The sequence below is a fragment of the Python bivittatus genome, unplaced genomic scaffold, assembly GCF_059951505.1.
Source record: "Python bivittatus isolate LINGU-HERP-01145 unplaced genomic scaffold, Pbiv_v1 ctg000700_np1212, whole genome shotgun sequence".
NCBI classification, from domain to species: Eukaryota; Metazoa; Chordata; class Lepidosauria; order Squamata; family Pythonidae; genus Python; species Python bivittatus.
In genome coordinates this window covers 94,769,748-94,785,023 of record NW_028277098.1, presented here as the reverse complement: position 1 = coordinate 94,785,023, position 15,276 = coordinate 94,769,748, and positions in this window count along the sequence as shown.

Genomic DNA, 15,276 nt, shown 5'->3' with positions numbered 1-15,276 from the left:
TCGTACACAAAAGCATAGTTCATACCTTATCATCCCAAATCCTTCCCCCCAAAAAGTGTTTTTTAAAATGTCACTGCAGGTTTACATTAATTCCCATTTTGTTGAAATGAAATCCCTCAGTCTTTCTGAAATCATTGCTATTCTCTCCCACAATATGGTAGCTTTCTTTCCTGTTCTAGAATATGTATGGCATTGATATATCATACAAAGCTTTGAACATACTAGAGAAACCTACATCTGTATATCATACAGCATATTGGAAGATAAACATTTATATCTACGCTCCAACCTCCAATTCCTGCTTCCAAGTTTAGGACAAAGATCTAAAAAGGGCTGGGAATTTTAGGGAATGCATCTGTAACTGAAGAAAATCAGCTTTATTGTAAGATAGCACGTGCAGGTATTGTGCCAAATCCAAACTTTGTGGATTTGAGAGATTTTCTAGGATTCCATTGGATTTTCTGGGTTCCATTGCATCTTAGCTTGAAATGTTTAAAATCAGCCGATAAATATGACCCTTAGAAGTTGCTATTTTCTTGACTAGCAATTGCTCTTCTACAAGGTATGCTGTATAAAAAATGAGATTCCCCATTTCCAACCTCTCCCCTAAATCTTTTAGGATGCCCAAGAACTGGATGGTGGGATGGGCTTTGCACTGGACTTTCAAGAAGATGAAACAAGACCAGGACCCTCTAGAAAAAATTATCCTGCCTCTTTTTCAACTACTCAGTCAACCATTCTATCCAATGAAAGAGACTTTTCATTCAAAATATCTTTCAGAGAAGAAGAGAATTTCAGGGACATTTTTTCTGAGTAGGGTGTTCTATTCCAGCAATAATATAGCAATGACACGTCCAAGGGGAACATGTGAGTGTCCTACCTTTCACTGTACTATCATCTTTCTCTAATATAGAGTCTTGGGAAATCTTAGATGCCCAGAAAGCTTCATAATGATGGGAAAGGACATATCCAAAAAACAACACCAGCAGTGACACCATCTGTCACTTCCAACCATCAAGTCAGTTCAAACCCATCATCCACAGAAATTTGAAAGAAATTCTGAATCATCCTGAAGATAAGGTAGAAAAATATAATACTCTTTCACAGAGGAAGAAAATCCTTGAGAAATAGTTCCATGGGTTTTACACTTAAGCCAGACACATACTAGGTCAGTGTTTCTCAACCTTGGCAGCTTTCAGACGGGTGGACTTCAACTCCCAGGATTCCCCAGCCAGCCCACATTTGGAAGGTTTGTTTCTTTCAGTTTACCTAGACACCCTGTTCTAGGTAAATTGAAAGACACAACCCCCCTCCCCCCAAATTTGTTTTTATAGGCCAAAAAGATGTGGAGGAGGGAAGGCCTTTCTAATGTTGCATGGGGCTATTAAAAATAGAAGAATTAGTCAATCCACATCCTTCATACAGCCAGAATCAAAATGGTGGATCTGCACATGGTTCCAAGCCATGATGTGGTTTGTTTGGTTTTGGCTTTATCTATTGTGTGAATCCAGGCACTACAGTTTATAAACCATGATTCATGGCTTAATGTGATCTATGAACCTAGCTACCGTGATGTATTTTCAACAACCCACAGTTTAAACAAACTACAGCTTAGCTTGGGGTGTGATTCCAGCCAACTGTGATGACACCTTAGTGCAGTGAGGGAACCCAGTCACTGTAAGGTATATGGTTTCTCTCTCCCCACCAGCATTAAGGGGAAAGAAGTGTGTGCACTTAAAAATAAATATGGGATGACCCAATGAATGGATAGTAAGGTTTGATTCAGATAGCAATGGCTACAAACTAAATTCAAACTTGTAGACTGTCAAGTAGGTATAGGGCAAGAATGGGTAAAATGAAGTCCCCCATCCTTCAACAATGTTGAATTGTTTGCATCATTTTTGTATCAGGGCATAAGACCTGGTGGGGCAGGAGGTTCAGGGGTGAAAGGACTACCTTAAGGGATTCAATGAAGGGACTGAAAGAACAGGGTAAATGTTTAAGGCACACCTACTTGAGACATCATGGTTTCCCTGACCCTGACCCTGTCCCCTGCAGCCCAAAGGAATAGCCACATAAACAACACATAATATTCAATTCAAAAATGGTTCTCTATGTCTGGTACAGGATTGTCAAGTACAGAGAAACATGAGGGAGAGGTGTCTTAAGGTAGCAACAACAGCAACAAAGAAAACAAAATGAGGAAGAAATTGTTATTAAATGTTTAAAATGGGAGGAGGAGGAGGAAACAATCACCATGTAATGCAATATTTAATAGAGTGCCTCTAATTCTGTACAGTTTTGTGATTAGTTAAGGTTTCTGGATTCATGAATGCAAATTACTTGACTGACAGCTGCTTTATCAATAGTATATTCAGCTTTCTATTGTTAGAATAAGTTACTTATTTCCCCAGTAGAAACATTTATTTCAGCTGTGGAAATACAGCCTTATTTAAAGAAAGAAGAATAATCCTTGGTGGGATAAGGAAACTTAGAAAAAGAAAGGCAAATAGAAAGAGAGGCTTCTTATCTCTTTATTTCATTTTTTTTTTTTTTAAATGGCATTTACAGAGATTTTACAGAGCAGCTTAGCATTTTCCCACATTGATTTTTACCGCTGGACCAACATAAATAGCTAGGGTAGAACCAAATTTATGATAATTGCACCATATATATAATTTCAGCTGGAGAAACAGTTGGGCTTTAAACCAGCATTTTATCTCTGTTGAATGTACCATTCTCAGCAGGAAGATGGATTTGCCATTCCGCCACCTGTTGGAGTAATTAGAACCAATACAGCTTCCTAGCCAGACTATCACCCTGCCACACACACAAAAGAAAAGAGGAAACAGGAAGGAAAACAACCAGGTATGCTATTGGCCAAAAAGCTGTTAGCAAAATACTTTGCAGCAAAAATGGACTCATGTCAGTTCTGAACCAGCTCAGTGCCTGGGTATTTTTAGATTCCATAATTAATAGCTTGATGCTTTAAAAGTCTCTCTAAATATTCATTATTACAGGAGAAAACTGAAAAAAGGTCTGATACACACTGATGCCTACCAGTACAGCATCCTTGTACTGTTTGTCACAGATATTTATATTTATCCAGCATGGTGCTGATCAGTGGGAAGCTACATACTCCCTTACCTTTCTCTTTGTTAAAAATAATAAAAAAATTACTAACTGTTGGAAGGGTACCGTTTATAGACTACCTACCAAAGCCAAATTGAAGCACACCTTCAATTGAAGGTTACATGCACACCTTCCATAGAGAAAAATATATGCCATCTAAATACAACTATGAAGGCCAAACAAGTTAGTGTGTTAAACGCATTTTTGCTAGTTCGTTTTGTTAGTTCCTATATAAAAGTCCCTCTGGGCTGCCTTCTAGCGAAGGAAGGAAGGAAGGAAGGAAGGAAGGAAGGAAGGAAGGAAGGAAGGAAGGAAGGAAGGAAGGAAGGAAGGAAGGAAGGAAGGAGGCCAAAGCATGTAGATTAAAAACACATTAAAACAAGTTTATGAGAGAGAGCATAATTAATTACATTACAAATAATTAGGATTTGATACTGAGATTTGGATCCTGGAATTTATAACTTTGTAAATCAACTTACCAAGTCATCTTCCCCAACCTGAGTTGCTGATCTGCTTAGGTTCAGAAAATAATACGGGAGAGTCATCTAATGAAGCATTTCTCCAACTGTCTACAGTTGTGGGCCACTGAATAAATATTTGGAAAATGTGGGAACCACCCAATTAAACAAACACCCCCTCCCTATGTTTTAATCTTTAAGAGGACAGGGGTCCACATTTTTCAGTGAATAAGATAATTACTGTAGTTGTATTATATATGCCTTCCCATTCTACCCTATTCAAAAACCTTTTTAAAATTAAATTTCATTCCAAAAAAAATTATTTCAAAAGGAAGCTTTTATTTAGCACTTGAATTATTTTATGTACCCCATGCTGCCTCATAACAATTCTTCTTAGCACAATCTTGTTAGTCAAGGACGTTCTTCAATAGAAATTGATGAGTATTACATTTTCCATTTCAGTCAGAGGGGTGATTCTCTTTCTGTCTATTAAGAGATGGAGATGGTTATCTGGCTTAATGGTGGACAGTTAACCATTAGTCAGGAGCTGAATGACATCAAAGCATCTGACTGGTAGTGTACTATGCGTGTGTATGTTTGTGCTGGGACTGAGGTTCCAAGAGTCATATGGCTACAGACTCCATGAAAGTGCGGAGGCCAAGGTAGAGAGATGGTTTTGAATGGTGCCACTGGTAGGCTTCAACAGATATTGCATGAACATCCAAATACCTCCAGTGATTTGCAGAGGAATCACTGATCTAATTAATAAAATAAAAGCCCTATAAGTCCAAAGAAGCCATTTAAGATTTCAGGATCATGAGGATTTATTTAAAAACCTTCCACTGTTGCTGTTTTTTCATGCACACACAAACATAGACATACAGATGGACCTTTTCTAAAAGAAAAAAAAAATCCTCTCCTCCAAACAACAGATTGACTTTCTTTCAGTACAATGAAGGAAGAATATACGCTGGGCAACTGTATTCACTCTTCTTAACACAGATATGGAGAGCATATGGCCTAGTGGGGAAGGAGGCCCAGTAAATGCCCCGATAAGCATCCAGAATCACACTGGTAAAGAAGAAAAAAGCTTTTTTGCTCTTGTTCTTATTACTACTAGGAAAATCCTCCCTTTCCATCCAGGTCAGTTTTTTCCTAATAAAGGATTCTCATTGCATTCTCATTACTCCCAAGTTATTTATTAATCAGAACACCCATTTGGAAAACAAGAAATGGAAATATGTAGGATTTTTTTTTTTTTTTTTTGCAGTTCAGGAAGGAAACGTAACAGGTATTGCTCCCAAAGTAGGGCTTATGAGTATGCTAGCAGCTGGCATCTAAAATTCCAAGCCATTATGATTTTAAATGTCCTTGTTGTCATTAAAAAACAAAACAAAAAACAAATTTAGAGCTCCAAAGTACTTAATAGCACAAACAGCCTAATTCAAGCCAGAACAAGTTGGTTGCCAGCAACAGAAGATGTTGGCATGACATATCACCATGGCAGTTCCTTTCCCCACAAGAGCAATGGTCAAGCATTACACAGCAGCGTGTGAGAAAAAGCTGACATTAAATCCAAACAGGATAGAAGAGCTGCCGGTTATTACAAGCTGGACTCAGGGACTGAGGTCCAACCTGTCCTAGCCTGGAACCTGCTTTTCCTGAAAGTGATGTTTTGGAGTTCTATCAAGTTTCAATTCACCATTGATTCACAAGTGGCAATAAGTTCATTTGCAGAGTTATATCTAGTTGCTAGCTGTGGCCATTCTGTGGCTGATTGGATCTGGCAAGAGTCAGCAGAATTTGGGCATATCTCATCTTGATTATTGCAAGGCACTACTATTGACTAGGGTCCAAAAGTTGCAGTGGGTATAAAATGCAGCACCTACAGTAAACTGCTGACTGGGACAAATACAAGGATTCCATTCTGCCTTTACTAAAGGACCTGCACTGGTAGCCAGATCCTTACTTACCAGTTGTTTTTTCCTCTTACAAACCTGCCTGGATATTGAGATCTGCAGGGGAAGCCCTTCTGAAAGGACTTATTCTATAATTGGCTCATTAATCTGTTGCAAAGGATGGGGCTTTCTCCCATGTGTCTGCAGGTCCTCATGAGTTACATTTCACTCATAACTCTCTTTGCCTTGACAAGAGAAGTTAAAGACACACTTCTTTAGCTATTTGTTTAAAGGTCAACTTTAATATTTGTGCTTTATTTGTGTTGTCATTCTGTGTATTCCATATAGTTGTATATGCTATTTCAATCTGGGGCTGAGCAATTACAATGCACCTTCCAAGTTGGGGGGGGCAACATTTTGGGGTTATTTCTTGGGATTGTAGTTAAGTGACAAGAAGGATATCCTGAGCCTTTAGGCATCAGAATACCCCTTAAAACTGCTGCATGGTGGGGTGGAGGAGGAGAACAGTCTCATTCCCTTGCTTGCTTTGAAGAAGCTGGCTACCCAGTAGCACTGTAGATTCTAAGTGTTCATGGATTAATGCTCCCTTTGATACTACCCTCTTGTTAGTCCCTAGTTCTTTTGCCTCCATATACCACTTTCCTTGATCCGTCCAAAGCAATTAACTATTACTGCATCAGTCTTGGATCCACCTGAAGCATGTCATTTCCTTTGTAGAATCCCAACCCAGTTCCAGCAGAGTTTTCTCTTACCAGGCATTGTTCCCCATGCAAGATTCTGGTGAGTGCCCTTGCCATCTTTTTTGCCCAGTGTAGTGGTGATGGTGGTAGACTTGGATTGGAGAAACCTAGGTTTATGACCCCACTCAGCCTGATTAGACTTTAGCCCAGTCAATCTCTCTTGAGGTTGTTGCTGAATAAAGTGAGGCAATGCTTAATGTGTTCTGCCCTGAGCTCCCAGAGAAAATGCAGGATATAAATGCAATCGATCAAATGAATAATATATTTCTAATATTCCTTGTCATATTCTGCATAAACTCCAAAAATGTTATCCCCATCAGCTGTAGATTGAAAAGTAGAAAACCAAGGATTTGATACAGTGCCAATGGCTCTATATGTTTGTTAAATTAATATCCCACAATTTCTACAGGAGCTCAACAAAGCTTACATGGGGACTTAACTTCATTTTATTCCCACAACTGCACTGGACTGAGAGTGTGTGACTGGCCACAAATCACTAACTTGCGGGATGCTTGTTTTAGTGGTGATGGCATTCTCTTTCCAGACATTGTTTTGTAAGATCTTTGTATTATTCTATTTTTTAATTGTCTTATGTTTTATGCTGCTCAGAGTTAGGATAGAGTTGGGCACCCTATAATGTAATTTTTTTTTTTTTTTTTTTTTTTACCTGCGCTCAGTCATTGCTGACCCTGCAGTGACTGCTTGGACGAGTCCTTGCAGTTTTCAAGGCAACTGTTTTTCGGAAGTGGTTTGCCAGAGCCTCCTTCCTAGGGCAGAGCCCAGCTGGCGAGCGCAGGAGGCGGGGTTTCCATTGCTTCGCACCCTTTTCGGGCGCGCACGGTTTTTCGCGCTTACCGGCAACTGCTCCCAACTCCTTTTTTGCAAGGCGCCGCCAGCATTTTTCCTCCTACCAGAGTGAGAGTCCCCATTTATCTACTCACGTAAGTTTTCGAACTGTTGGGTTGACAGGAACTGGGGAGGAAACAGGAGCTCACCCTGTTTAACGCGAAGGCTGGACTCGAACCGCTGAAGCGTCGACCATTTCTGGCCAGCAACTTTCAGCGTCATTAAGCCGCTGCGCCACCGCGTCCCCCATAATGTAATTACTACTACTCATAATAACATCCCAGAGAAAGTCTATGTGTTTGCTAAGAGTGACACCAGCTTGATCAATCTGTCAATCAGTCACTATACAATAACTGTATGTATCAATCAATAAACCCAACATTTTGAGTATGCTTTGAAGTCTCAGGTTGTGGATCCTTGGCTTAAATTCACAGATGTGGCTATATATTCCAGCCTGCCAGTTCAAAGCAGCAAGTGCACATAGCAGTCTACCAGCAGAGATTCTGACAAGCATCTTGTCTGAACTCTACAATAGAAAATGGGTCTACCTCCTGTGAGCCCATCTTCAGCAAAAAAGCTCTACCTGCTATTTCAGGGATTAAACTGGAAAAGAGCTTGTCCCCACCATGAATGGTATCTGGAGTAAGATCTCTTTTGTCCTTTGCTCTGTAGGTCTGAAGTCCAGGGGCAAGCCAAGAGCAGCACAGAAATGTCCCACAGGAGCAGAGAAAAAGCCCAGTCATTTCCCTCACTTTAGCACCAAAAACAAATGAATGTAGGATCAGTCCAAATAATGAGAAGACATTATTATTGATTCTGAAACCACCTGTGACTAAACAGCAGAGACAGCAGGAACTTTTTCAGTAAAAAATCCACATTCCAGCACAAGAAAAGTAGAGAAAAAGAAAAACCACAGAAAAGTGAACGAATTGGCTAGATGCCACCCTTGCCAGTTAGTGTAGCATTCGTAAACAGAAAACAGACTTTTTTCTGTAAAAGAATACAATCGGTGTCATCATAAATAACTTAGACATGTGTAAAAGCATATTGCACTCCTGCACTGGAAATGCATGCATGCATGCATGCATGCATGCATAAATAAATAAATAAATTGTGAGCTCCACAATTGGTTTATCAGATGTTCAAATGTAGTATGTATTAACCATCCCCCACCTCACCCCAACACTCTTATTGCTCAGAAATAAATCAACAGAATAAAAATGCCAACATAACTATATAGAGCAACTGGCACCTGATAATTTCCTGGCTAAGCTGGGGAGGACAGGAAAAGCTAGAGCATGTTATTGTTAGCTGGTTCACACAATTTTGGAAAAAATACATTACAGACTGACAAATATACCTGCCTTTGAACATGGGTGAGCTGTAGATACAAATGTAAATTTCTTAGAGTTCTTAAGTGTGTTTATGGTTTGCTGTGCAACCAGATCAACTTACAAGAAGGAAAACAAACAGAACAATTACTATCAATGGGCTGTGATTTAAACAAAAAATTAAAATGCCCCATTTCAACTTCAAAACAGTCTCTGTTGCTTGAGATTGTTTGAGCTCAAAACAAAGTGTTTCATACTTGTAGCAGGTCTGTATAGAATTCAGGGGACTTAAACATAATTAAGGTGGTCTTCTGGCAAGCACCGTGTAGCTAGCAAAACCAAGGAAGTGTCAACCCAATAAGGTAGACCAGACTAAGTAACCAATGCCATATAGGTCAGGACTACTTTTATTGTAACAGCTATAGGGACAGAATCTTGTCTGAATGTGTTTTCCCCTCCCTCACTTTATCTTTGTGTAAACTAGGGAGGGGTGTTTTTGAGACATTTTCTTACATTATTTTCTTGACCCCAGCTCAAGACCCTCTTATAGGACTCTTCCTCCTATCCTTCGAGGCCATTCCCTCTGTCCTCTACAGGATGTAAGAACAACATGGATTTTAGGAATGTATCTTTAATGGTGGTCTGGGGTAAATACAGAATTGAACCATAAAAATAAAGTCCCAGTCTTAGCTATACTGAATTAACTAAGGCAGAGTCTCTTTGAAATGGTTTCTTCCCATGTGTGTCACATATGGACTGTGTTGCTCCATTTCAGATAAACCAAACAACTCATCCCCCACTTTCCCACAATCTCTCACAACCATCCTGCACTCAACATGGCTGTTTCACACTCAGAGTGTGAAACCTCTCGGTTTCATGTCCAGGAAAGGCATCTCAGGTTTGGAATGGTTTCTGTTGGAAATATCTGGTGTGCTCCTAATTAGTTCCAATGGCTCTCAGGGGATTCAGGTCAGTTCAGTTGATAACTGCAGCAGTAAAAGTTCTCATTTCCTATGACTGGAGCCACAGATTTCCAAATGAGTTGAGCAATACTATTGCATCCTACCTGGGCATTACTCCTCTCACTTCTATAATTATCTGAGATAGCAAAGAGTAAAATGCCACTTGGCCATACTTGTTGCTGCCAGTTATTAAACCCTGCACCTCTACTCCCTCAGAACCAAGCTTCTGCAATTGGGAAAGCTGATGTACTCACATTACATTCTATGCTGAAATGAGAAATTAAGGAGTCTTCAATATATTCAGCATGGAAATACTCTTCTGTTTGGTCCAGAAGGTGTAGCGAGTGGAGAGTGTTGCTGAGTGTGGCACCTGTCCATGAAAACCATGACACCTCTGTTGAAGGAACTGCACTGACTTCTCAAGTAGCTACTGAGCTAGGTTCAAAGTTTTAGTTGCAAGATTTGATTATGTGCCATCAAGCAGATGTCAGTTCTTAGAGACCACATGGATAGACCTTCTCCAGGAACATCTTTCTACTTATTGATTTAATTAATTAATAGATAGGCTGCCCAACTCCTAAACAACTCTGTCCCCAGCCTGGGTCTTCAGGATCGAGAATGAGATCAAGAAATGAAATCCCTAATTTTTTTCTATTTGTCTATCAAACTGGATTTGGATAAAGGATCCACAGAAAATATAGTAAAATCTTTACTGCAGTTCTAAAAGGATTCTTTTTCAAAACCTGCATTAGTACTTCTTATTTTTAGAAATACAAAAATGTTTCTTGGGCATATTGAAAGCCCTTGGGCCTACTGAAAGCCTCTCTCATAATACTCCAAATTGTATGAATCTGGCTGTATGAATTAGTTATGAAATTAGCAAATAACAGTTTCTTAAGCTACCTGTATTTTCAAACAACTGTGGTATTCCCAGATCTTTCCTGTAAATTCACCAAGATCAAGTGAAAGTAATTGCTTGCTATACTAGATCAGGATTCCAGAAAAGTACCTGCCAGATCACTACTGCAATGATATTTTTTGATCTGGAAAACACCTGTGGAAAGATAGATGGACCAAGACACTCATGACTTAATGCTGGACAGATAGTCCTGAAAGAAAAATCTAAAGAATCAATGAGACTGCAAATTCAGGGCAACTGCTGTATTTGGTACTCAAAGAGAAAAACAAGGACTCATCCCAACAGTCATGTGGAATTTCATAAGTAGAGACTTTTGTGATTTACAGTGCTCTTTCAGCTTTTTCATCACATCAAGTCAAGATCTCTTACTTCCCTTGAGTCAGAAGATATTTTGTCTGTCTTCTCATTTTTGAGGCAGAAGACATTTTGTCTGTCTTCTCATCTTTGAGTCAGAAAGAACATTTGAACCATTAGCAATGGGAAAATGAGTTATTTGTCCCTGCTAGTGAATAAAATGCAAGTTCAGTGCAGTTCAATAGGGAGTGAGGGATCATGGCTGTATAGTTCAAACCTGTGGCCAAAGCATGGATGCAACCTGTAGGTTACTGAGATATGCTTTAGACACAAAAATTCATAAAAAGAATACATATGTATGAGCTTAAGAGAGGCAGAGAGAGAGCCATTAGCTGGAAACACTGCACGGTCATACTAGGCTACATAAACAACACACTGAGAAAATTTCACCTTAGGGTATTATACAGTTTTTCACACTTTTATTAAGTAAAAATATCTGCAAAAATAGCAAAGGTTTAACACATCTCTTATATTGCTCACAGACACAGCATGACACTTTCAGAACTGTTTCCAGATCCTTACATCACATATATCAGGAATGGTTGCCAGCATCTAACAGCATCTTTGAGATCACTCCCTTCATTCCAAAACACCCTCCCGTTCAAAGCAACTTGGGAGCAGCCCTGCCCAACAAGAGCTGCTCCAGCTTGACAAGAAAAATGAAGCTGCCCTGGAAGTCTTCATGGGAAACTCTTTCGTATACCTAAGAACTTCTGTATTATTATTTTCTAGCCTAAAGAAAAAAGTGTTCAGCAATTCAACAAGCTGCCAAAGAAGACTGGGGGATCTTCATACTTGGCTGTACATATTTCCATCTCAGAGAAAAATACTGGCAGAGTGAAGGAGGCCATGACGCTGGGGAAAGAATCTGGAGGGCATTTTTTTTAAAAAAAGGGGGAAGTGGAGAAAATAGTGAATATTTAACCCAGAGAAAATGTATTTAACCTGCTTTCAGGAAGATCATGCTGACAGTATAGTAGACAAAAACTGAGCCTGTATCATGGTTTAGACTACCTCAGGGTAAACAGTCAGTCACATACCATCTATCAGGCTGCCTAAAACTGAAAATAATTCTTTTGCAAGCAAGAGTCTCACAGAGTTCTTTTTAACAAGATTTATTGAGATGAATAGGATGGTGTTAGCAGAATTCCAGCAACTGAACTACTTCTCATTTAGAACCAATATATATTTCCAAATATATTAGGGTGGAGACGACCCTTTCCCTTTTAACGGCCCTCTTATGATCCAGTGAGGGAGAGGATCTTCCCTGACAATAGAGAAATTTGTAATTGGATATTTACATAATAGTATTCTGAATCCTTATCAGTCTGGGAATCAACTCTTTTCCTAAATTTACCCCTGCCCTGTAACCAGGGTGGGCTTATAGCGCATCTGTCCACAAGGCTGGGTTCATGCAATTTGCTTAACTTGGTTTCTAATTTAATCCAATGTTCTGATTCTCAAGATACACTGAATTAGAAGCTAACTAAATGGGCTATGTTTGCACATCAGACTAAGACACAAACAAGCAAACCAATGTCAACATTAACCAAGCTTAGCAAATGTAGCTGCTAGGTCTCTATGTGACCTGGTTCAGTATGTAAGTCATCCACAGAGAAGTACTTTGCCCTACCTATTGATGCATTTGTTGGAAAAAAAAATTCTGGCATGGCTACAGAAGTTTCCATGAAAGAGGGATTCATTCAAACTACAGTATTAACTATTTTGTACATGGCTATCTTTTGGTATCTTCTTGTTTGTTACATCCTTAACAGTTACATTTCGTAAGAAGATAGAGAGATCAGTCACCTGTGGTATCCTTAAAGGCTGTTTAGTTCATTTGACTTTCACACTGCCCATAATTTACTTTCTAATCTCATTTATAGACCACCCCAGTCCCAAAGAACTCTTGCCAGGTTACAGGGTAAAATACAGACAAAAAATACTTGCAATAAAAATACACAAATAAAGGGCCTACAAACCAATTTGAACATCTCAGAAAGGAATAATGAAGACAAACTGTAAACCAGCCCCAATGCTCTCCATAAGATTTGGTTTTGCTCTGCTTCCAGACGGCAGTCAGACTGAAAGCCAACTACATGTCCCCTGAGAGGCCATTCCAAAGAACCAACATCCCTTGATCCCCCTAAAGTGGAGAGCCACTAATAGTTTCTCCTAGGTAGATCAAATTGGTCAGGTGGGAAAAATGCAGTCCTGTAAGTGACTTGGCGCCAAGCAATGTAGGACTGTATAGATTTGCACTAGCACTTCAAATTGTCAGAGGTGGTGATGAGGGCATGGTTCACTACAGCATGATCCTCCTGATCCAGGTAGGCCACAACTTCCGTTCGGTTCCAAGCTGGGCAAACCCACTGGCTACAGCCTCCACCCTGGTAGTGACACTTCATCAAGAGACATCCAGTGAGCCAACAGAGAACCCTGATGGACAAACAATAACTCCGTCTTGCTTGAATTCAATTTCAGCCTGTTCTCTTCCAGTTCAGATCCTCAGCTTCCACACATCAGAACACAACTTCAATGGCATCGTCGTCAATCTGACCCTAGGTAATATAAAGCTGGGTATCATCACCATATTGATGAGACTCAAAGCTAAACCATCTGATGGCCTCTCCTAGTGGCTTTATGTCAATGTTCAATAAATAACATTTATTGAACATTAAAATACAGGATATTTATACTTATAGTTAAATAGGATATTAAATAATACAGTATAAGTGAAGGCTCCATCTGCACTGAGGAATTTGGAAAGGAGAAGACCAGTGTTTTTCTATTCTCCTGGTCATCTCCTCTTCCTCTGCCAGTGGTTATGGAATTCAGTTGGTACTTCTCATGGAGTCTTATTTTGAACTGTGGCTTCCCCATCTGATAAGGAAGGCTAGGAGAGTGGAATTCTCTGAGCTTGAAAACAAGGAAGCGTGTTCGCAAAACATTGCAGCACAAGAACAGGTAGGCATTCCATTTGTTTCTCTAACCTGGTAGCCAACTTCCCGTTAAATCAAGAGAGACTTAGAAAGAGGATTAAGAGGATTCTAAAATTAGTGTCAAGCCCCCTATCAGTAACCAAGAAAGTAAAATTCTCACAGGGTCTTCTTAGTCAGATTAACTGCAAAAAAAAAAAAAAACGAGGTAGGTTGCAGAATCTTGGAATATATATATACTTTAGCCCCCCTTTCCATCAGTGAGTACATTAAGGTAAGTTTTCCTTGATAACCTTTGATCCTCTTCCTAACTTTCTCTTGATTTAGGGGGAGTGGCTATCTGTTTAGGAGATATAAATGGAAAGTCCATCTGTTTTTGTTTTGCAGTGTTTTGCAAACATCCATTCTTGCTTTCAGGTAAGATAATTACATTACAACTAGCCATAAGACCAAGTTTTCTAGATTAATCATCTGTACCAGCTTGTCAAATTAAAAAGGGATTTTTATACCAGTCTGAATGTGGATGGTCTCCCCTTCTCAAATTACCAATAGCCAAGAGACTGACTTTAAGATTATCCTGAGTTTAAGGAATTTCTTGGCCAATATGAGCCACACATTTTGTCTTAGGGGTCTTCCCCAACAGACAGAAATGCCACTAAATTTCAGTCACATGATGAAAATCCTAGGGAGGTCCAAATATCCTCCAGACAGGCAACAGTGCACTATAAAACAAAATGCACACAAGGGAAGCTTCAATTTAAAACCAAACTTAAAATTAAAATCAATGTTAACATCATACAATCGTCTTTACTTGCCTAAAACATGTAAGGGGAAACTAATAGAGAGCCATATTCTCTAATCTGATCACCTCCAGATGTTTGGGACTTCAGCTCTCATCATCATACCAAACTAAAGGCTGAAGCTCAAAGGAATTAAGAATTCAACATCTGGGGAAACCATATTGGGAAAGGATGATATTAGGAGACCTCCATGGAATGGAAATGTCGAAGATTGGAGCAACTGAAAAAAGTCCTATTTACTGCAAGGGAAAAGCCTTCCTACTGTGCACTGCTCCTATACAGATAAGAGTTTCAAAGTTTTAATCAGGATCTTGAATTAAATCAAGAAGCCATTTCTTTGTTTAAAAACAAAACATTTACCCCATGATGAAACACCAGAATTGGTAGCTTGTTCGTTATTCCAACAATAAACATCCTTTCCTAAGGACTGAAGGTAAAACAGACATGGGGGTGGGGTGAGGATCATATAGGTTTTCATAAAAATACCCAGCCCTAAAATATTACTGCATGCTGTAATTTATGCAAGCTAATATTTATGGCTAACTAATTCAGAGACTGTTCTTTTACTAATTTTTCAGGATCAGGAAGCACATAATGTAAATGTTAGACTTCTAATCACCAAAGAGAAAGAGGTTTGCGTGAAAACTGTAATTTTGCACTATGTGCAAGAATCAGAATACTAGAATGGGAATGTACTCAGTGGTGATCTACTCCACTCCCTTGCTCAGCATAGGATGTGCAAATGGCTATTCAGCCTCTGTTTGACCACCTCCAGTGAGGAAAAAGAAACCACTTCATGAGGGAGCCTATCTCAGTGGCTGACAGTTCCTACTATCAGAAATTTCTCTTATTTGGCTCAACTGCCAAATCTTAACT